General features: G+C 36.7%; 1 protein-coding gene across 4 annotated transcripts in view; it reads left to right on the forward strand.

The window, feature by feature from the left end:
• Positions 1-245: 245 nt before the first annotated feature.
• Positions 246-19,649, forward strand: part of LOC115227964 (inward rectifier potassium channel 2-like) — a 65,735-nt gene continuing 46,331 nt past the window's right edge. For 3 of the 4 annotated variants that reach the window (XM_029798675.2, XM_029798682.2, XM_036513146.1), the window contains exon 1: positions 247-781. The gene's annotated coding sequence lies outside the window, so the exon portion shown is untranslated. Of the gene's footprint in view, positions 782-19,649 lie in introns of all 4 variants that reach the window. The other variant, XM_029798672.2, reaches the window with a different exon arrangement.

Genomic DNA, 19,649 nt, shown 5'->3' on the forward strand with positions numbered 1-19,649 from the left:
TGGGGCAGAGGCCCTAATTCAGCAGCAGCATTTGCCCCCTTGATAAATCTGAATATATTAAAAACTGTGGTATTCCCTTCCCTGAGCGCCTTAAGCACGTGTTTATTTTGCTAAAATGCTTAATCCGAACCCGCTCATGTACATTGTGTGTATGGACAAACTTTAATTCATAGATACAATATGTAAATGTTGTGTGTGGTTGTGTTTACATATACGGTGTAAATTAAACGGACACAATACAGATTTATATTAGCTATGTACTAATTGCTGTGCGTGTGATTACAGAAGGCGTGTAATAGCTAATTAAAAAGCATAAAAGAAAGATTTTAAAAGATATAGGGAGAAAGAGAGGAACTCTTCTAACATACAGTTGTACTTTTCTTTTCAGAAGTTTACTAGTCTAAACAAAATCAAAATGTGATAAAGCGCCTATATCTCAATGCGCTGGTGACACATTTAATTTTTTTTTTCTTTTTTCCCAACACCGTCACAACGACAATTCGGCAACTGAATAAGTTTAACCCCAATGCACACGTCGACAAAGCTAGCCTATATTAAATTGCTAATAGAAACACAACTGTGCACAACGCACGCCCAGACACACACAATAATAAAAACATACATTTGTTCAAACACTGAAGCGTGAAGTTTATTATGTTGTAATCATGTACGCTAACGGTACTCCAAGTTTTATTGAGTTATAAAAGTTGGTTTTGTTTTTTTTGTTTTTCTAAATCACTCGAAGACAAACGAAGAAAGTGTTTAGTTGTTGTTTTTAAACGTAAGTGACATTTTATTTAACTTAATTTGAATTTTTTGTGTTTGTTTTGCTTTCTTCCTATGTAAAAACAGTCCACATTTGTAAACACACACACATCTCTTTATTTATCTTTATCATCTATTTTATATGTGTGTGTGTGTGTGTACATACATAGTTACATATATATATATATATATATATTTATATATATATACTACAAAATTAGCTGGCAGTATATTGGATATATATTATCCCATGGTGGGTTGAATTTTCAACCCCTATCTCATTTTATAACCTATATATATATATATATATATATATATACTTATGTGTGTACAATTATGTATTAAATATTTTAATACCACGTGAGTTTGTGAATCGTATTTCTTGTGCAAATTGCTGTTTGTGTCTCTTGTAGAAAATTGTTTCTCTAGCTTTGATTACACACTTACTCACACATTTTCCCGCCCCACACACACTCACACACACATACACACACATTGAAACAGACACATCCAGACACACAACTCATTATTTTAAAGCAGAAGATACATGAAAAAGTTTTCTTTTTTTTTTCTTTCTGAGATATTTTTCCCACATTAACGTTTTTTTGTTTTCTTGTATATATACTATATTAAGCTGTATGTGTGAACTTGTATGACTTAACTTTGTTTCATCCAAAACAAGTTTCAGTAGTGTGTATATATTGTTTATAATGTTTTAATAACCGAAGGTTTATTTAAGTTTAAAGAAAACCCAACAGAATCAGATAATAACTAATAATTTAGATTTTGTCTGTTTTGATTAAATACGCATTTATTCTTAGCTACTTTGATTTAGTTTAGTTTTTTATGTCATTACTTTTAGTAACTTATTTACGATTTTATTATATACCGTTAGATATTTAGTATACAACAATAAACGAATATGTATTTAATATTCATCAAAGTTTGAAGTTAAGACTAATTTCTATTTAGCTTTAATTAAATTGAGTCGATAGAATTTCTTCAGAAGATGGAAAAACCCGTTAACTAAGCATCTCATATATGTTTTTTTTTTTGTTCCTGTTACATTCAGTGTTTATTTAGTTTGAATTTTAGGGATCTGTCTCAACTTTTCTCGCTATTTCCATGTCATTATCTTTATTTCGGGACCCTGCTTATCGTAAGATTTAGATGTCAAACACATGTGGTCTCTATGTTGAAGAAAGGACGGAGTTTGAGGCGAAAATTGTTTGTTACATGTAGACGTCTCCTTCGGTGACTCGTTTGTGTTCAATTCCTCTATACATTTTTCTTTACATTTTCCACGAACTCGTTATCATTTATCACTAACTACACACAATATCATTCATCGTCACCACCAACAAACATTATCATGACCACTACTACCATTTATCCTACATTATCAACACCACTATGACAAACTCTCGCCCACGCCAGCAACATACATTTCCCTCATTGACATATATAAAAGATATAAACATGCATATTTCATTCGTATTGATCTGAAATTACATTGTGAATTTTACGTGCTGTATACAATTTGTATACCATTATTGTTAGGCGGAGTATTATAGAAAATAACTTGGGCGTGTGTTTAGCGTATTTGTCATAGGAAATATAAATTAATTATTCTCATATATCTGCTCTTAAAAAATACGAAATGCACAAAAAGGGAGCGTCTTTTCCTTCACTCGCCCTGCTAGAAATAGCAGCTGTCTCTTGAATCAAACTCTAATCTTAATAACAATGACACAGAAATGAACAACAAAATCTCTTAATAACACCCTCTCATCTTAAACAACTGCACAGAATATTATATGAATTACACCAAATAGCCTCTGTGACCAACAAGCTGACCGTAGCACAGCTTTGAGTTAAAAACTTCCGCAGATGTCAAACAAGCTCGTAGTAGCTAAAGTGAAAGTGGTACGTTAGAAGACTCGTGGCAAAATTTAAAATACGGATGAAGGACTTAGCCCATCGGGTATTTAAAAAATCTTGAATAATGCGGGTTTTTTTATACTTTTTTTATTTTTCAAAATTAAGATAAACAAAGTTCTTTTTTAATCTAAGGAAAGACTTCTGCCCCCCCCCCCTATTTTCTCCCAAATTTGTTTATTTTTGTAAATTTTTTTTGCCAAAAATCCCCGTTTTCGGATACAGAGGTCCGGAAAATTGCCAAAAATCGGCATTTTGAAATTCCCCCACTCCCCCCCCCCAACTTCTTCAGGTTTGACTTTTACCCAACACTAACCCTAAAACCCTAACCCCAAAACTGTAACCGTAATTACAGAAATGTTTTGAAATCTTTCTCTGAATCATGATGTCCGTATTTTTCCGCATATTTATAAAACAAAAAAGAAAATTCTTAAAAAAAAATTTTACAAAGATTTTTGAAATTTTTTTTCATAATCATAGTCTCTGTATTTTTCCTCATATTTTTTTTTGGGGGGGGGGTAAATTGTGGAAAAAGCTTAAACTGAAAGAAATGGGGGTGGGGGGTAGTTTGGAAATGTCGATTTTTGCCAATTTTTTTGCAGATTCGTATTCCTCGTAGCCGTGGGGGTTTGTTTCGAAAAAAAAAATTTTTTTAGAAAGGGTGGTTTAGGGGAGGGGGGCGGAAGTATTTCTCTAAAATATACTCTCTTTCATTTTCTACAATACTCTTCCATCTGTCTAGTAGAATTGCAAGGCCCCTCTTCCAAAATTCACTTGTCCGTGACGAAAAATACTCCTCCAGTACTGTTCTGACCTCTTCTACAGAATTCACATGACTTTGAAGACTGCGGAATAAATGAGAATCAGATGAGACAATGTCCGGCGAATATGGTGAGTGGGGCATCGTTTCCCATTGAAACTGCTCCAGCCTTTGGAATGTCATCCTCACTGTATGTGGCCGAACATTATCCTGATGGAAGAACACCTTTCGTCTTGAAACCAAGGATGGTCGTTTTTCTTCGAGTGCTGACTTAAGCCGCTCAAGCAGCTCGCAGTAGATCTCTCTTGTCATTTGGTTTGGGTTTAAAAGTTCAAAGTGGACTAAACCTTTCATATCTCACCAAACAGATAACAACACCTTATGTGGGTGAAGACCTTCTTTAGCCTGGGGTGCCGGTATTTCTCCTCTCCTTACCCATTGTCTTTAGCGCTTGACATTTTTATAATCACTATCAGGTTCAAAAACGGTTCATTCGTGAAACGTGTCTGCAAAGAAGAACACATGTTCACTCTCTGCGTGCGATTAGACTCGGAAAGTTTGTAAGGAAGCCATTGACCCAATTTGCTGACTTTTCCGATGGCACGCAGGTGTTGATGAATGGTTGAATGACCAAATCCCAGCTTCTCTGCTAGTTCCTCAACAGTTACGATGGGATTTTGCTCCACCTGGGTTTGCAGGACGGCATCGTCGAGCTCTACAATCTTCCAAGACGAGGCTCGTCTTCTAGATTGTAGTTTCCGGCTTGGAATTTCTAGAACCACTGTTGACACTGGCTTACGCTTATTGTCCGATCCCCCGTACTGCATTACTATTCCTCGCACTTTCCGTTGCGTTGTTGCCTTTATTAAACTCATAAAGCAAAATATGCCGAAATGCTCCTTTGTCACTTCCATTACAGCTTTGAAAAAATAACTGTTAAAATTGAACTGCTCTCTTCAAAACTTGCACGAAGAATAAGTACAAGGTAAAATTACTATCTGCTTTTATAGTAAGTTGATGCAAGTAGTTTATCCCACCCCCTCCGACTTTTAGTTCAAGCAATTGAAAAAACCGCATTATTGGTTGTCCAATATCTCATTTATTTAAGAGGATATGGTGCATTTTGAGAGCGATCTAGATGCTATGCTTAACAGGTTGAGCACTTGCAAGAGGCTCCCACGATGACTCATGTATAACATGTGATCAAAGTTATTCACTATAAAATGTATTCTTTCATATTTAAAATAATAATGTGGTGTAATTTGTCTACTATTTCTAGTGAGTCAATCTCACAGAGGCTCCCACGTTGATTCGATGGATGAAAGTTCAAAGTAATGCGTTTATTTCTGTACTGTTCTGTTTCAAGGAACCACTTAAAATTATTAGATTTTGTATAGACCTTTTTTCATTGTCTTGGGAGAGTCATTACGCCAATAATAACACACACACAGATTCAAATCCAACTTCTTTATTTGTCAATTGACTAATGATAAATAATAAAGAATTCACATCAAGAATCTTGCAAACCAAATACAAAAATATTGAAGTGTGTGTGTGTGTGCTCGCGCGCGCGTATTTGTCTATAAGTGACTTTTGAAAAAATATTTCCAGCTTTCCACGCCCATAACAAAACACAAAGTGCATTATATATAATCTGTTACATGTGTAATACATATATATTACATATATATAATACACAATAACACCGCAGACTACGATAGTCAATGAAATAGTAATAAAATTTATACCTGATTTTAGGAGACAAGTAAGTAGATAGACTTGTATTTATACCTATCATCGGATTTTGTTAGGGCCCCATATAGTAAAGATGTGGATGGGAAAAATGTGGGTAGAGGGTGATGTGCTGGCAACCCTCACCCCTTATTGCTCTACAAAGTAAACAACAATACAAATAACTACACAGAGGTAGCCATGGTTGAAACAGGAACAAGTATTATTAAAAATGAAAAGAAGCATGTCATTCCTTACCTAAGTGACCTTATTTTATGGCCCACCACTTATGCGCTCATAAACTGGTTTGATAGTTGAGCTCTGATTGGCTGTATGCAAATGAGTTCATAACTGGGGTCCAAAACTTTCGTGGGAAAAAAATTTCGCTGACCGGAGTGGCAAAGAAGGAAAATTGAGTTAGACAAAGAAAGAATTCTAAGATCGGGCTGGAATAGGAGTTATTATTGGTTGGTACCATTGGCAAAAAAATACAACTGTAGAATAATTTATGATTCAAAAGAAAACTTGAGCTATCCTCCTTTATTGAGGCTCTGATCAAGCTGTTAGGTGTTACTCAAGCACTCAACTGTTTCCACCGCTTCTTATAGCAGAAACAACTGTAAGGTAATGAAGTTCATAAGATAATAATTTATTCCTTTGTCATCTCTTTTTTCTATACATGTGTATATGTGTGTGTGTATGTGTGATGTTTCACACGAGTAAATTTATATTTAAAAACAAAAAGAAAATGCTTTGAGAGCTTTTACCATGGACAAAAAAGAAAGGAGATATCTGCATTTTTATCAAAAGTTGCGACTAGTTTCAATCATTTTTCGTATATTCATGCTGTAAAATGAATTGAAATAAGTCGAATGAATTTTTCATGATGTCATTTCTACAAGTTCCCATGTTTTTCTTACAAAATTCACATGGTGCTTATAGTTGGTTTTCTGATGGCTACTGGTTCATGGTTTTAGTTGTAACAGTTTTAGCTGTGACTGTTGTTTTGTTCCTTATTCGGAATGTTGTTATTAAGGAGTGGGCTTATATATATATATATATATATATATATATATATATATATATATATATATAATATATATATATATATATATATATATATATGCTGAATACTAAGCGTATTTTTATTTCTTCTTTATTTTTTGAAATTAACCCATGTAATATCGTGTGTGTATGTATATAAATGTTTTGCTAAAAAGAAACTTATTTTTATCTATTGCAAAGCATTGTGTATAAAGGGTACAGGTGTGGCTCGCCATGAATCATAGGAATTAATTCTAAGAATTTTTATGGGCAGAGTGCTCCTCCCAACGTGCAACAGTATTATATTAAGCATTTTGCAAGACAAATATGTAATGGAAATATATTCTAGTCTTGGTCTAAAACAGTTTTGGGATAAACCAGTTAGAGCGTGGAAGACATAACAGCCATTAAAAACGCACGGGAAGAAACAATTTAGAGTTGCTTCTATTGCATAATTGAATTTTATTCGGCCTAGAGTTCTCTTTGCAAAGCCGTTGGATTGTTTATTCACTGACTTTATATACTTCAGACTGGCTGAGGTGACTTGAGTGCGTGGCTTTGACAAACTGCAAAAAACAACGAAATGTGCATCTCATTCTTGCTGTCGCTGCTGGAACGGTTTTGTTCCATCAAGTTCTGAAGTACATTGTTTTTTTAACATATTACGTCTATAAAAGTAGCTTTCTTGCAGCCTCTGACTTTTCATTAAGTTGTACTTAGGTTAAGGAGGTCATATGAAGATTGCTTTTGTGCGTTTTTGAATGACTAATAATATATGTCTTCCACGCAATAATTGTTTTAATTTCAATACAGTCTCACATCAAATCACTTGCCAGACAAGTAGATCTCCGACATTTTGGAATTCATTATATTTTTAGATAGAAGTAATTCATGTGTATTAATTAAGTGTATTACTTAATTTTTTTCATAAAAATATATATGGATGTGTGTATGAGGTGTAAATGCGTGTTTATGCACCTGCCTCTGCTTAGGTATGCAGTTATGTAATGCCTGGAGCTGCAAGGAGTTAAACACCCCCTCCTTTGCATAGTTAAACCATTGTCCTATAGTGGAAGCTCCTCATTTGAGCCGAGTACTGATGGAGAAAGCTCTAACGGAAACTATGGAAACTATGTCTCATGATAACAGTGAGGTAGGTCCAACACTACGGACTAGCCAAACAAGGCAACCATCTGGGGCTCTAAAATGGGGCTGTATGAAAACTTGGTAATAAAGAAAGCAGGAAAGGTCGCTCCCGGAATAAAGCGAGGATGATGACGGAGGACATGAGAGACGTGTGGTAATATGACCTGCCGATGATTTTACATGAAATATTAAAAATTTTGCTCAGAGACTCAGTGATATACATATTTTACATTGCTTGTATATAATCATAAAACCATAGATTTCCTGTTCACAATTTAACTACAATTATTCGACTGCCTCTTTCAGTTCGTGTTATAAAAGTAAATAGCTGGATGATGTTGCAGAAAACACTGGAAAAGGGACTGCCACTGTTGGGCTGGAAGAAGGAAGCGTACATCGTAAGGATGAGAGAAGGGGCGCACATTGTAGGGATGGGAGAAAAGGACGCATATTATAAGGTTGGTCGAGGGCATTGAATACCATTGCAGCAGCTCTATTTTGTGGGTGAACATTTGCTTGAAATTCCTGGTATCCAACTAGTCCTTAGCAATGAGAAGCAATTCGGCTTTTCAAGGGAATGTCGTTAGTCCCTTACAAAAGCTAGGTATGTTTAAAAGAAACTCTTATAAACAGCCTTCTTGATTATGCACTATACGATTATGCAGAGAATTATAACCTGAAGAGTGATCATTAACAATTATAAAGGTAGTTACGATCGTGATCAGCTGTGTATGTATGTGTGTGTGTGTAGGTGGTCAAGGCAGTGGGGATGTTTCATAGTCCAAGTCATTGCGAGAAGACGACTTCATACTTTGTTGTTTCAATGTTTTAAGTCAACGAGGTATAGCCTGTACTTGGTACTTCAACTGTCTAGACATAGCCGCTAGATCTTGTTCAAATCACACCCAATTGTCTTAAATAAGGAAAGGGATAATATGGTCCTCAATTTTAGTTCCTCTTGCGCCCCATCGAGTTTTGGGGATTGAAAGTTTACTCATCCTTTCTATATAGCAATTTGAACCCTGAAGGCTAGGATTAGATGGCTAACCTTGCGCTCCACTGCAGTCCTCTTATAAGCCCTTAGAATCACTGTCTTTCATCATATGACTGTTCAAATAGAGCTGGCTTCTCCTGGTGCTAAACAACGGCAACCACCACCTTTATACATATGAACAAAATAAAGTAAAATGAATTACCAGTTTTCGAAAGTTTTTATGGCGTGACAGAGAAGAACGATAGCTGTATTGTGATGATAATACTGATATAGAGAGCAGTAATATGTACTGTAACAATAGATTTACTCTTCAATAGAATTAGAGTAATATTTAGTGTTGTTTTTAACCTTATTTGTGGTGATAGTAGTGCTGATTGTACAGAGCTAGGAAATAGCAAAGAGGATAGGCGGTCAAGTACTGTACACTCAGTGTGTCAACAAGCAACTCTTATCGATAATAAACACTCCGCAACTCAAACATTTATGAATTTAAAATCATGTGGCAAAGTTCGTGCCTCATTAAACACTTAAGCTGAATCGAGTTGCTGCAAACGAGATTTCTGAACGAAAGAGAACCGAATCGGTGAGTCAGGGGTTGTTTGAGTGTTCGAACACCAATGAAAACTTTCTGAAGTTTATATATAGATAAGTGGGGGCACAATGACCCAGCAGACTCGCGGTCGGAGGATCGCCGTTTCGATTCTCAGACCGGGCATTGTGTTTGTTTATTGAGCGAAAACACCTAAAAAAGGGAGAGGGTGAGGTCGATTACGCCGATCTCAGTACTTGACTGGTATATTGTGTTATCGACTCTGAGAAGATGAAAGACAAAATCGACTTCGGTGGAATTTGAACTCGGAATATTAAGAGCGAAAGAAATGCCGCTAAGCACTTCATTCCGACGCACTAACAACTTTGCCAGCTTGCTGCATTGCCTCTGTGTAATGTCTTTGCAATTTTCCACAAGGTCATCAATTTTGAGGTAAGGAGTAAGTCGATTACATCGATCCAGTACACAACTGGTACTTACTTTTGTCGACCCCGAAACGATAAAAGTCAAGTCGACCTCATGGCTTTTGAACACAGAATATAAAGAGCTAGAAGAAATGCCGCTAAGCATTTTTTTTCTGTGGTATGCTAACTATTCTGCTAGCTCGCTGCTATGCCTCTGTGTAGTAATGATGTCGAAAAAAATCACATCATGATGGAGGAGGTATGTAGTCAATGTAAATAAATTTCAGTATTTGACCTTGTGCATGTTTTATCAACCCGGAAAGATGAATGTCAAAGGAAAGGGTGCAGTGCAACATTATGTATTTCAACCGGACTTCACGTATTTCCCAACGTCTCTCTCTCTCTCTCTCAAAATATTTCTCGCAAATTTACTGCACATCCTAGAGGACAAAGGTTACATTTTACATAAGTCAGTTTTAAGCCCAGAAGAGAATTGTCTGTACTAAACTTACTGTGTCGGTTCGTAATGTAAAAGAAGAAAACAGATCAACTTTAGAAGACTACAAATCAACTTTTTCATAGAGGAGGGGACAAATTGCCGTGTTTTAATGAAATTAAGAGGTTTATAAACTTGTATAGCACCATGACAAAAAAAGAAGAATTGTACGGATGCAAAATCTTTTGTTTTCTTATTAATACAAAAGAAAGTAAGGCGGTGGGGTGGCAGAATCGTTAGAAGGGTCGGAAAAAAATTCCTCGTGTTATTTATTACGACTCTTTACGTTCTGATTTCAAATCCTGCCGAGGTCAACTTTGCCTTCCCTCTCTTTGGTGGATTAATTTAAGTACCAGACAAGTAATGAGGTCTGTAGTATTCACTAACTCTCACCAAAATTGTTGCCCTTATTCCTAAATCAGAGAAAATAGTAAGGGGGTGTAATTAGTCAACTTGGGAGCCGCTGCTATAAAGTGATTAACAAGAATCTGTGTCCAGTAAACTGTAAAAGTATATGAAAGTGCCAAGACTTGCCTGTATTCTTTTTTCTTTTACTTGTTTCAGTTATTGGACGACTGCCATGCTGGTGCACACCACCTAGAAGGGTTAAAAGTTGAATACATCAAACCCTAGTACCAATAATTTTTAAAGCCTGGTACTTATTTTATCACTCTCTTTTGCCAAATCTCACATGAACAGAGTTTTCCTATGGAGAGCTATTTTCTGTTGTTCTTTGGTTTAAAGAGTTCCCTCGTCAGGTGATTATTTTGTTGAGTTTTTGTTGTATTTTTAGTACACGAACCATGTAACCTTGTTAGGAATATTAGTAATAGAGACGATGGCTTTCTGCATAGTAAATTCCACTCATACGTTACTGATCAACCCGGATCTATGATAGAAAGTACTCAAAGTATAAAGCATAGTGGAATCGAACCCGAAATCACGTGATTGCGAAGCGAATTTCTTAAGTACATAACCATGCTTGGGTATATGACTATTGGTTTCAAATTTTAGCACAATGTCAGCAATTTCAGGGCAGGAGGTAAGTCGATTACATCGACCCCAGTGCGTGACTGGTACTTATTTTATCGACTCCGAAAGAACGAAAGACGAAGTTGACCTCGGCAAAATTTGAACTCAGATCATAGAGACGGACGAAATGCCACTAAGCATTTTCCCCGGCATGCTAACGATTCTACCAGCTCACCACCTTCGGGTATACAAATATTCCGTTGATAACTTAAATATACAACTTTGACTCCACTGTTATTCCTTTTGTTAAAAAAAGGGGGGAAACCTGCAAAAATGTTCTTTGAAATTGATTATCTAAAGAGGCATGAAACGTAAACAATCGGAATTGGATATCTTCTGTAAATAGAAAAGTGTATTGTTTGAGGCATTCAGCAATGAGCAACAAATGCACAAAGCATTGAACTGACAGAGTCGTTAACCTTACAGTATTCGTTTCAGCTTTTTGCACTCTCATTTGCTCACCAATAAATATTACATTCACTCTCTTTTACTTTTTTTCTCTTTTACTTGTTTCAGTCATTTGACTGCGGCTATGCTGGAGTACCGATTTTAGTCGAGCAAATCGATCCCAGGACTTATTCTTTGTTAGCCTAGTACTTATTCTATCAGTCTCTTTTGCCGAACTACTAGGTTACGGGGACGTAAACACACAAACATCGGTTGTCAAGCGATGGTGGGGAGACAAGCATACACACACACACAAATATATATGCATTACCATGTGGTTGGGAAATATATATATATATATATATATATACACATGTCTGTTCCACACCCATCGCTTGACAATCGGTGCTGGTTTATTTATGTCCCGGTAACATAGCGAATCGGTACAAGGAACCGATGAAATAAGTACCAGGTTTTGAAAATAAATAAATATTGATGTTGATTTATTCAACTAAACTCTTCAAGGCGGTGCTCCAGCATGGCCGCAGTCCAATGACTGAAACAAGTAAAAGATAAACGATATGATTAGACTTCTGATAAAAAAAAATAACTGTTTGATTCAGTATAATTCTTACATAAAACAATATTTAGGAACAGTCCAAACAACTGTTCGCTGCCATTTAGAAAGTAATAAAACCTTGTCAAGCTAATCATGTGACCGAATTACGCTCTTTTACTCTTTACTCTTTTACTTGTTTCAGTCATTTGACTGCGGCCATGCTGGAGCACCGCCTTTAATCGAGCAACTCGACCCCGGGACTTATTCTTTTTTTTTTTTGTAAGCCCAGTACTTATTCTATCGGTCTCTTTTTGCCGAACCGCTACGTAACGGGGACATAAACACACCAGCATCGATTGTCAAGCAATGCTAGGGGGACAAACACAGACACACAAACACACACACGCATATATATATACATATATACGACGGGCTTCTTTCAGTTTCCATCTACCAAATCCACTCACAAGGCTTTGGTCGGACCGAGGCTATAGTAGAAGACACTTGCCCAAGGTGCAACGCAGTGGGACTGAACCCGGAACGATGTGGTTGGTAAGCAAGCTACTTACCACCAGCCACTCCTACACCACTGTGTAACAATTCTTTTTTTTTTTTTTTTTAGGTCAGTAACTGTTATTTCCTATTTGTTTCTATCTAGAAATCAAAGGAAATCACTACAATCGCTGAGTTGCTGTAGCAGAAATACCCTTATAGCAAATATCCTACGTAATACCACAGATTTACTTGTCAGTTGCTTGACCTTAACCACTTCAGCACGTCTTTTAGGGCTGACAATGTGTAACTCTGATCACAATTTGTATCTCTGATCATGGGCAGGAATGGTGGGGAAGCATCATAGCCATGTGTTGAGACGGATTCTTTGGGGGCTTGAATAAACGTTAACGAAAGTAAGGTTTGAAGGGAATATTAGCCATTTTTCATTATTTCTGAGGGTAAGCAAATAAGAAATAACCGTTGCTATCCAAGGACAAAAATCATGAGACACAGTGTTAGTTATTTATTTATATCTAAGTAATAATCACCACTTTTTTCAAAACTTTGAATAGTAAATCTGTTATTTCTGTTTAAAATGGCACAGTAGGTTTATAGGAGGAAACTCCGAGGCCGTAAATCACTATCGTTATTAACGGTTCTCTTACTGACCTAGAAACATTTATGATAGCAAAAAATAATTTGACCTCGTAACTTCGTACTCTCGTTATTCTGTAACCATGTATTAAAATATTGTCTTCGTATACGCTAAAATTTTGACAATGATTCATAGAACGTCATTTGCAATGATCTTTTACAACATTAAAAATGTGTTTCAAATCAGACTGGATGTTTTCCTCTGATGAAATTATCCTTATATCCTAAGTGAAAATTCCTTCTCGTGTTTCTGCCCATTACGCTATTTGGGTTTTTGTATACCCTTTCACCCCGTCACCTCTTGGCCGTATAAATTTCCGTTGCAAAATATAATTTGTACCTATACACAATCACCGATGATGTGTTGGAGCAGCTGTAGTCTATTAAACTGAATATAGTAAATATTTCCTGCAGACCAACGGTGGGATAGAATACAATGTCGAAGACGACTGCAAGATTTGAACTCGGTTACAAAATTAATTACTGCTCAGTGCGTTACCATCTGTGCCAAACTTACAAACTTGATAACTATATCAAAAATTGCATTATAAAGAATAATAATCCTTTCTACTATGGGCACAAGGCCTGAAATTTGTGGGGAGGGGGAAAATCGATCACGTCGACCCCAGTACTTGACTGATACTAAATTTATCGACCCCGAAAGGATGAAAGGCAAAGTCAACCTCAATGGAATTTGAACTCAGAACGTGGCGACAGACGAAATACCGCTTGGCCCGGCGTGGTAGCGATTCCGGCAGCTCGCCGCCTCAATAATGATAATAACAATAATAATAATTATTATTATTATTATTTCAAATTTTTGCCATAAGGGTAGCTTATAACTAATACTTATTTTATCGACCCCGAAAGAATTACAAGCAAAGTCGACCTCGGTGGAATTTGAACTCAGAAAGTAACGACGGACGAAAAACCGTTAAGCATTTCGTCCAATGTGCTAACGATTCTGCCAGCTCGCCACCTCAATAATAATAATAATTTCAAATTTTGGCACAATGCTAGTAATTCTTGGGCGTGACAATGCCAATAATTCTAGGACGTGAGAGATAGTTGCATGATTATATATTTTATCACTGAAGTTTGCAGTTTTCGAAATAACTAAGGATTCAAGATCAGCGAAGTTTCATATTATGTAGTTGAAAGGATTAATAAGGTTCCTTGATTAGTTGTCATTAGCTATGTTTATACAACCTCTTACAAGAAGCAAATCAATTCTATAAATGTTTCCCTAGTGCAGTATAGAACGTGAGCATGTTACTCTTTATTTACTCTTATAGTCGTCAGCTGCTCAGCTAATGTGGCTATCAAACCAAAAGACCGAACTAATTGCAGTTAATTCGCTTAAACATTTACTGTCTAAACACCATCAACATTTGCCTCTTTAACACATCAGTTTCAAGAGTAAATTATAGAGTCACTGTTAAGGGGTCTTCAATAGTGTGTACAGAATGACAACGAAACATTTGTTTTAAAGTATATATAGCAGTTTCCATGTTCTTCAGAGTTAACATATGCCTCTGTAAACAGTTTTTGGAACTCGTTATCAAAAGATATCGACCTCTTTCAGAAGATTGAGTATCATCGATCACCATCTCCATCTTTCGTATGTTGTTTTTATACATTCGCTGTATTTTCTAAATCTGTCCAAATCTTGATATTTCCATCCACGTAATTCATGGTTTCCTTCATTATCTTCCCTATTTATTTTGTTTTGTATTTCTTTGGAAACCATTATTTTTAGCTAATTAAGTGCTTCTCTTCATTTAGCTTTCGGCGTTTCGAATCAATCAAACCGAATTCTACTGATAATCATTTTATCAACAGACAAAGGAATACATACACACAAAGGCACGCCTGCCATGTATGAATTAAAATAATAACATATATCCCCTTTTGACTATCAAAGGCGGCGACCTGGCAAAAACGTTAGCATGCCGGGCGAAATGCGTAGCCGTATTTCGTCTGCCGTTACGTTCTGAGTTCCAGTTACGCACTGGGGTCGATGTAATCGACTTAATCCGTTTGTCTGTCCTTGCTTGTCCCCTCTGTGTTTAGCCCCTTGTGGGTAGTAAAGAAATGGGTATTTCGTCTGTCGTTACGTTCTGAGTTCAAATTCCGCCGAGGTCGACTTTGCCTTTCATCCTTTCGGGGTCGATAAATAAAGTACCAGTTTCGCACTGGGGTTGATGTAATCGACTTAATCCCTTTGTCTGTCCTTGTTTGTCCCCTTTATGTTTAGCCCCTTGTGGCAATGGTGTGAGGAGGATTGCAAGTTGCTCGGGGCTGCCGTTTGGTTGCCATGGCGAGGAACATGGGAAAAATTGAGTTTTATGGGATAGACAGGTTGCGCTGTTTGAATAATGGTGGCTTTTCGTGTTGCTGCAGGGGCTAGAGGCGGTTATCTTTAATTGTGGGTGTAAACATTTGGGGGATTTGGGAAGGGGGGGGGTAAAGAAGAGGGCAATAAAAAGAACCAAGCAAAGAAGAAAGGGAAAAGGAGACAACACGCACAAAACAACACCACCACCAAAACCCGAGCGACGCACGGGTCAAAATAGCTAGTATGTATATAAATTCTGAATTTGCGTGAATGTGTATAGAATAATATATCAGTTGAATAAGTTAAAACGTGGTCTGGTTTTCACGTTTCTTTTATTATTGTATGTAACAAAATTTACTACAAGGTAGAAGTGTGTTAACCGTTAAAAAAATATTTTGTAATGTACATAAAATTCAATTAGCATTTTCATACGTTCATAGTAATCATCGGATTTCAAAGTGCAATTAACTGACAGTTGAGCCCTTGATGACTGTAGTAAAATGACTGGCTTCTTCCTTTTTATACCTCTCAGAAGGCTCTAACAAGCTGAATTTTTCGAATACGGTTTTGACCATTCCATATGCAGCTTAAACGTCACGATTTGACTGGCGTACCGATATTACTGGCGGTCACCTGGCAGAAACGTTAGCACGCCGAGCGAAATGCTAAGCGGTATTTCGTCTGCCGTTACGTTGTGAGTTCAAATTCCGCCGAGGTCGACTTTGCCTTTCATCCTTTCGGGGTCGATAAATTAAGTACCAGTTACGCACTGGGGTCGATGTAATCAACTTAATACCTATGTCTGTCCTTGATTGTCCCCTCTGTGTTTAGCCCCTTGTGGGTAATAAAGAAATAGATATTACTGGCATAGATCCCGCTTTTATTTTAACAAATTAGCTTGCGGTTTACATGTAAACGTATGAAAGTGCTAATTGAACTTTATGAACATTACAAAATATAATAATAAAAAACGTGAAAACTAGACTATGTTTTAACTTTATTCAACTGATATATATATTCAATTAAATAATGACTTTTAAACACCAATGATCCACTTCTCATTGTTAATTATTGCTCCATTTCTTTTCTCGCTCTCTCTCCATATATATATATATATACAGAGAGAGAGAGAGAGTTAACAGAGGAGATTGGGAGAATCTCTATATAGAAAATACTTAGTAGCGCTCAAAAGATTTGAACTTACACTCCGAGGACCAAGTCAGTGGGGGTAAAGAGTGACTCTAAGGGTAATCCAAGTGCGCAGATATGGAGACAATGATGCAAATAAACAGATAAAACTTCTTGGGTTTGATATACAGAACACACACACACACACATATATATATATATATATATTCTATATCAAACCTAAAGAATTCTATCTGTTTATTTGCATCCTTCTCTCTCTCTCACAATGTGTGTGTGTGTGTGTGTGTGTGTAAAGCAAAAGTTATGGTCGTTTAAATCAACTCGATTATATATTATATTACTGTATTTAATCGCCTCTCTGGAAAATAGCCAGCAAAATCGATTCAGCATTAAATATTAGGAGACTTGCTATGAAACATTCAGTTCGATTGCCTACCGGTCGCGACGTTGATACCATTCTAATGATCGTAATGTTTTCGTACGTGAATACTTTCATCCATACATCGTCTCAGTGTCATAAGGAAGAGCGTTATAATTTAAATAAGTTCATCTAAATTTCAATGCCCATAATTATATTGTAATACCAACTATTTCGTAAAACCATATATAAAGACTGTCATTCAGGTGCCATCGTTTTTGACTCTGCATTAGTTTTTCTGTAAAAATTACAAAAAAAAAAGAAAACGAAAATTTTTGTCGATAACCTCAGAAAAGATATAAAAGAATCTGTGACATTTATATCTTTTCAAAGAACATTACCGGTATAAAATGAAATGATTTCAAAGAGAGAATCTAAATCTGGTCTCCGATATCGATTTGAAGAGAAAATCGCATTGATTGGATGCGTACGTCACAAAAATGATTTCTTCTATAAAAACAAAACCTCAAGTTTTTAGGAACATTTACTGCTTGGAATAGTAATCAAATTTCACTAAAATCACACATCTTAAAAATGTTATGATACATTTGATAATGTAGTCCTAGGTATCTTTTGCTTGTTTCAGTCATTAAACTGCAGGTTACGGCTAGAACGTCTACCATCATGCTTACTTAGGGCTAATCTGAGGATATGCAATAACAATGAAAAAGTGAGGTTAACCAAGTGATTGGCTCCGACTAAAATCGAAACCGTATTGCCAACCGAGAAACTACTTCTATTCTATGTTGACCAAAATAATAACAAACACTTTAACAACCCCAAAGTCATGGGGAAGTGCCATAGTCTATTAAATTTACTTCCAACGCATATCAGGTACTTATCTAATACACCTTCCACTCTCCGTCAGTGAATGAACGGCAAAGCCAGCTCTGTGGTTCCTGTGGAGACCGATCTAAATGCTGAAAAGTAGGCATTCTCTTATTTCTTTTACACTATCACACTCATCCTATTTATAACGTTTTCTAACATACGAGTACGTGCAAAGCTACATATTTTGAGAGAGGTAGGGAGCAGCCGATTGAATCTTTTGACTAATTCTTATTTTATCGGTCCTACGAAGGCTAAAGGGCCAAGTTTTAAAGGGAAATAAATGAATGCAAAATTTTTATTCGACAGTTTAATGACTGTGGTAAACCACCGCCCTTCTTCGCCACTGTGATAATGGCTTCTTTTGAGTAAGCAATGAGTAAATTGTCCGAGAAGATTATAGCAATCAGACCAACTGCAATAAATAACTGGTATTGACAATTGTTTTATCAAAAGAGCCGATAATAAACAAACTCGATGAAAACCTGTTGTTGTTACTACTATTATTAAGGAAGCAAGCTGGCAGAAACGTTAGCACGTCGGGCGAAATGCGTAGCCGTATTTCGTCTGCCGTTGCGTTCTGAGTTCAAATTCCGCCGAGGTCGACTTTGCCTTTCGGGGTCGATAAATTAAGTACCAATTACGCACTAATAATCGACTTAATCCGTTTGTCTGTCCTTGTTTGTCCCCTCTGTGTTTAGCCCCTTGTGGGTAGTAAAGAAATAGGTATTACGCCTGCCTCTACGTTCTAAGTTCAAATTACGCCGAGGTCGACTTTGCCTTTCATCCTTTCGGGGGGGGGGCGATAAATTTAGTACCAGTTAAGTACTGGGGTCGATATAATCGACTATCACCCTCCCCACAAATTTCAGGTTTTGTGCCTATAGTAGAAAAGATTATTATTATTATTCATTTCTTTATTGCCCACAAGGGGCTAAACATAGAGGAGACAGACAAAGGGATTAAGTCGATTACATCGACTCCAGTGTGTAACTGGTACTTGTTTAATCGACCCCGAAAGGATGAAAGGCAAAGTCGACCTCAGCGGAATTTGAACTCAGAACGTAATGGCAGGCGTGCTAACGATTCTGCCAGCTCGCCGACCTCTCCCACTAGCATTATTGGTCTTACGTCAAACTTTGAAATCATTAAAACTGCAGTGAGCTGCCAGAATTGGTAGCAGGTTAAGCAAAATGCTTAACGGCATTTCATCTGTCTTTACGTTCTGAGTTCAAATTCCGCCGAGATTAGGGGTCGATAAAATAAGTGCTAATTAAGAAATGAAGTCGATGTAATCGACTTTCCCTCTCTCAAAATGTCAAACCTTGTACCCGTTGTAAGAAGAATTATTTATTTAGTGAAAGGTGGTGAGCTGGCAAAATCATTAGCATGTCGGACAAAACGCTTAGCAGCATTTCTTCCAGCCCTTTACGTTCTGGTTTCAAATTCCGACAAGGTCAGCTTTATCTTTCATCCTTTCTGGGTCGGTAAAATATGGTACCAATCAAGTACTAAGGTCAGTACAATGGACTATTTCCCTCCCACGTAATTTCAGACTTTGTGCCTATATTAGAAAGAATTATTTATTTATTTATTGAAGTTTGTTAGACTAATTGCAAAAGTAGATCACCAGACAAAACGCTTTACAGTATTTAGTGACGGCTTTTTTTACGTACGGAATTCACCTCCCGTCTGGTCCAACTCTATTTATCTTGCTTCTGACCTTGATACTGCCCAGAATGTTAACATTATGGAATTCCTATTTTGTCGCGGTCTTTTGAGTCATTGACTTGCAGAACATCACCCTATCAATCTCGAAGAGCCCACTAAGGACATGAATACTGCCCCTTCTTCCTGACTGAACCGTAAAAAAGTTCCTATGAAGTAGCATGAGCAATAAAATTGACTATAGCCTTGCCCAGACATTTGAGGCTTTGTGCTTATGTTAAAAGATCATTACT

The sequence above is a fragment of the Octopus sinensis genome, linkage group LG2, assembly GCF_006345805.1.
Source record: "Octopus sinensis linkage group LG2, ASM634580v1, whole genome shotgun sequence".
Taxonomy (NCBI): Eukaryota; Metazoa; Mollusca; class Cephalopoda; order Octopoda; family Octopodidae; genus Octopus; species Octopus sinensis.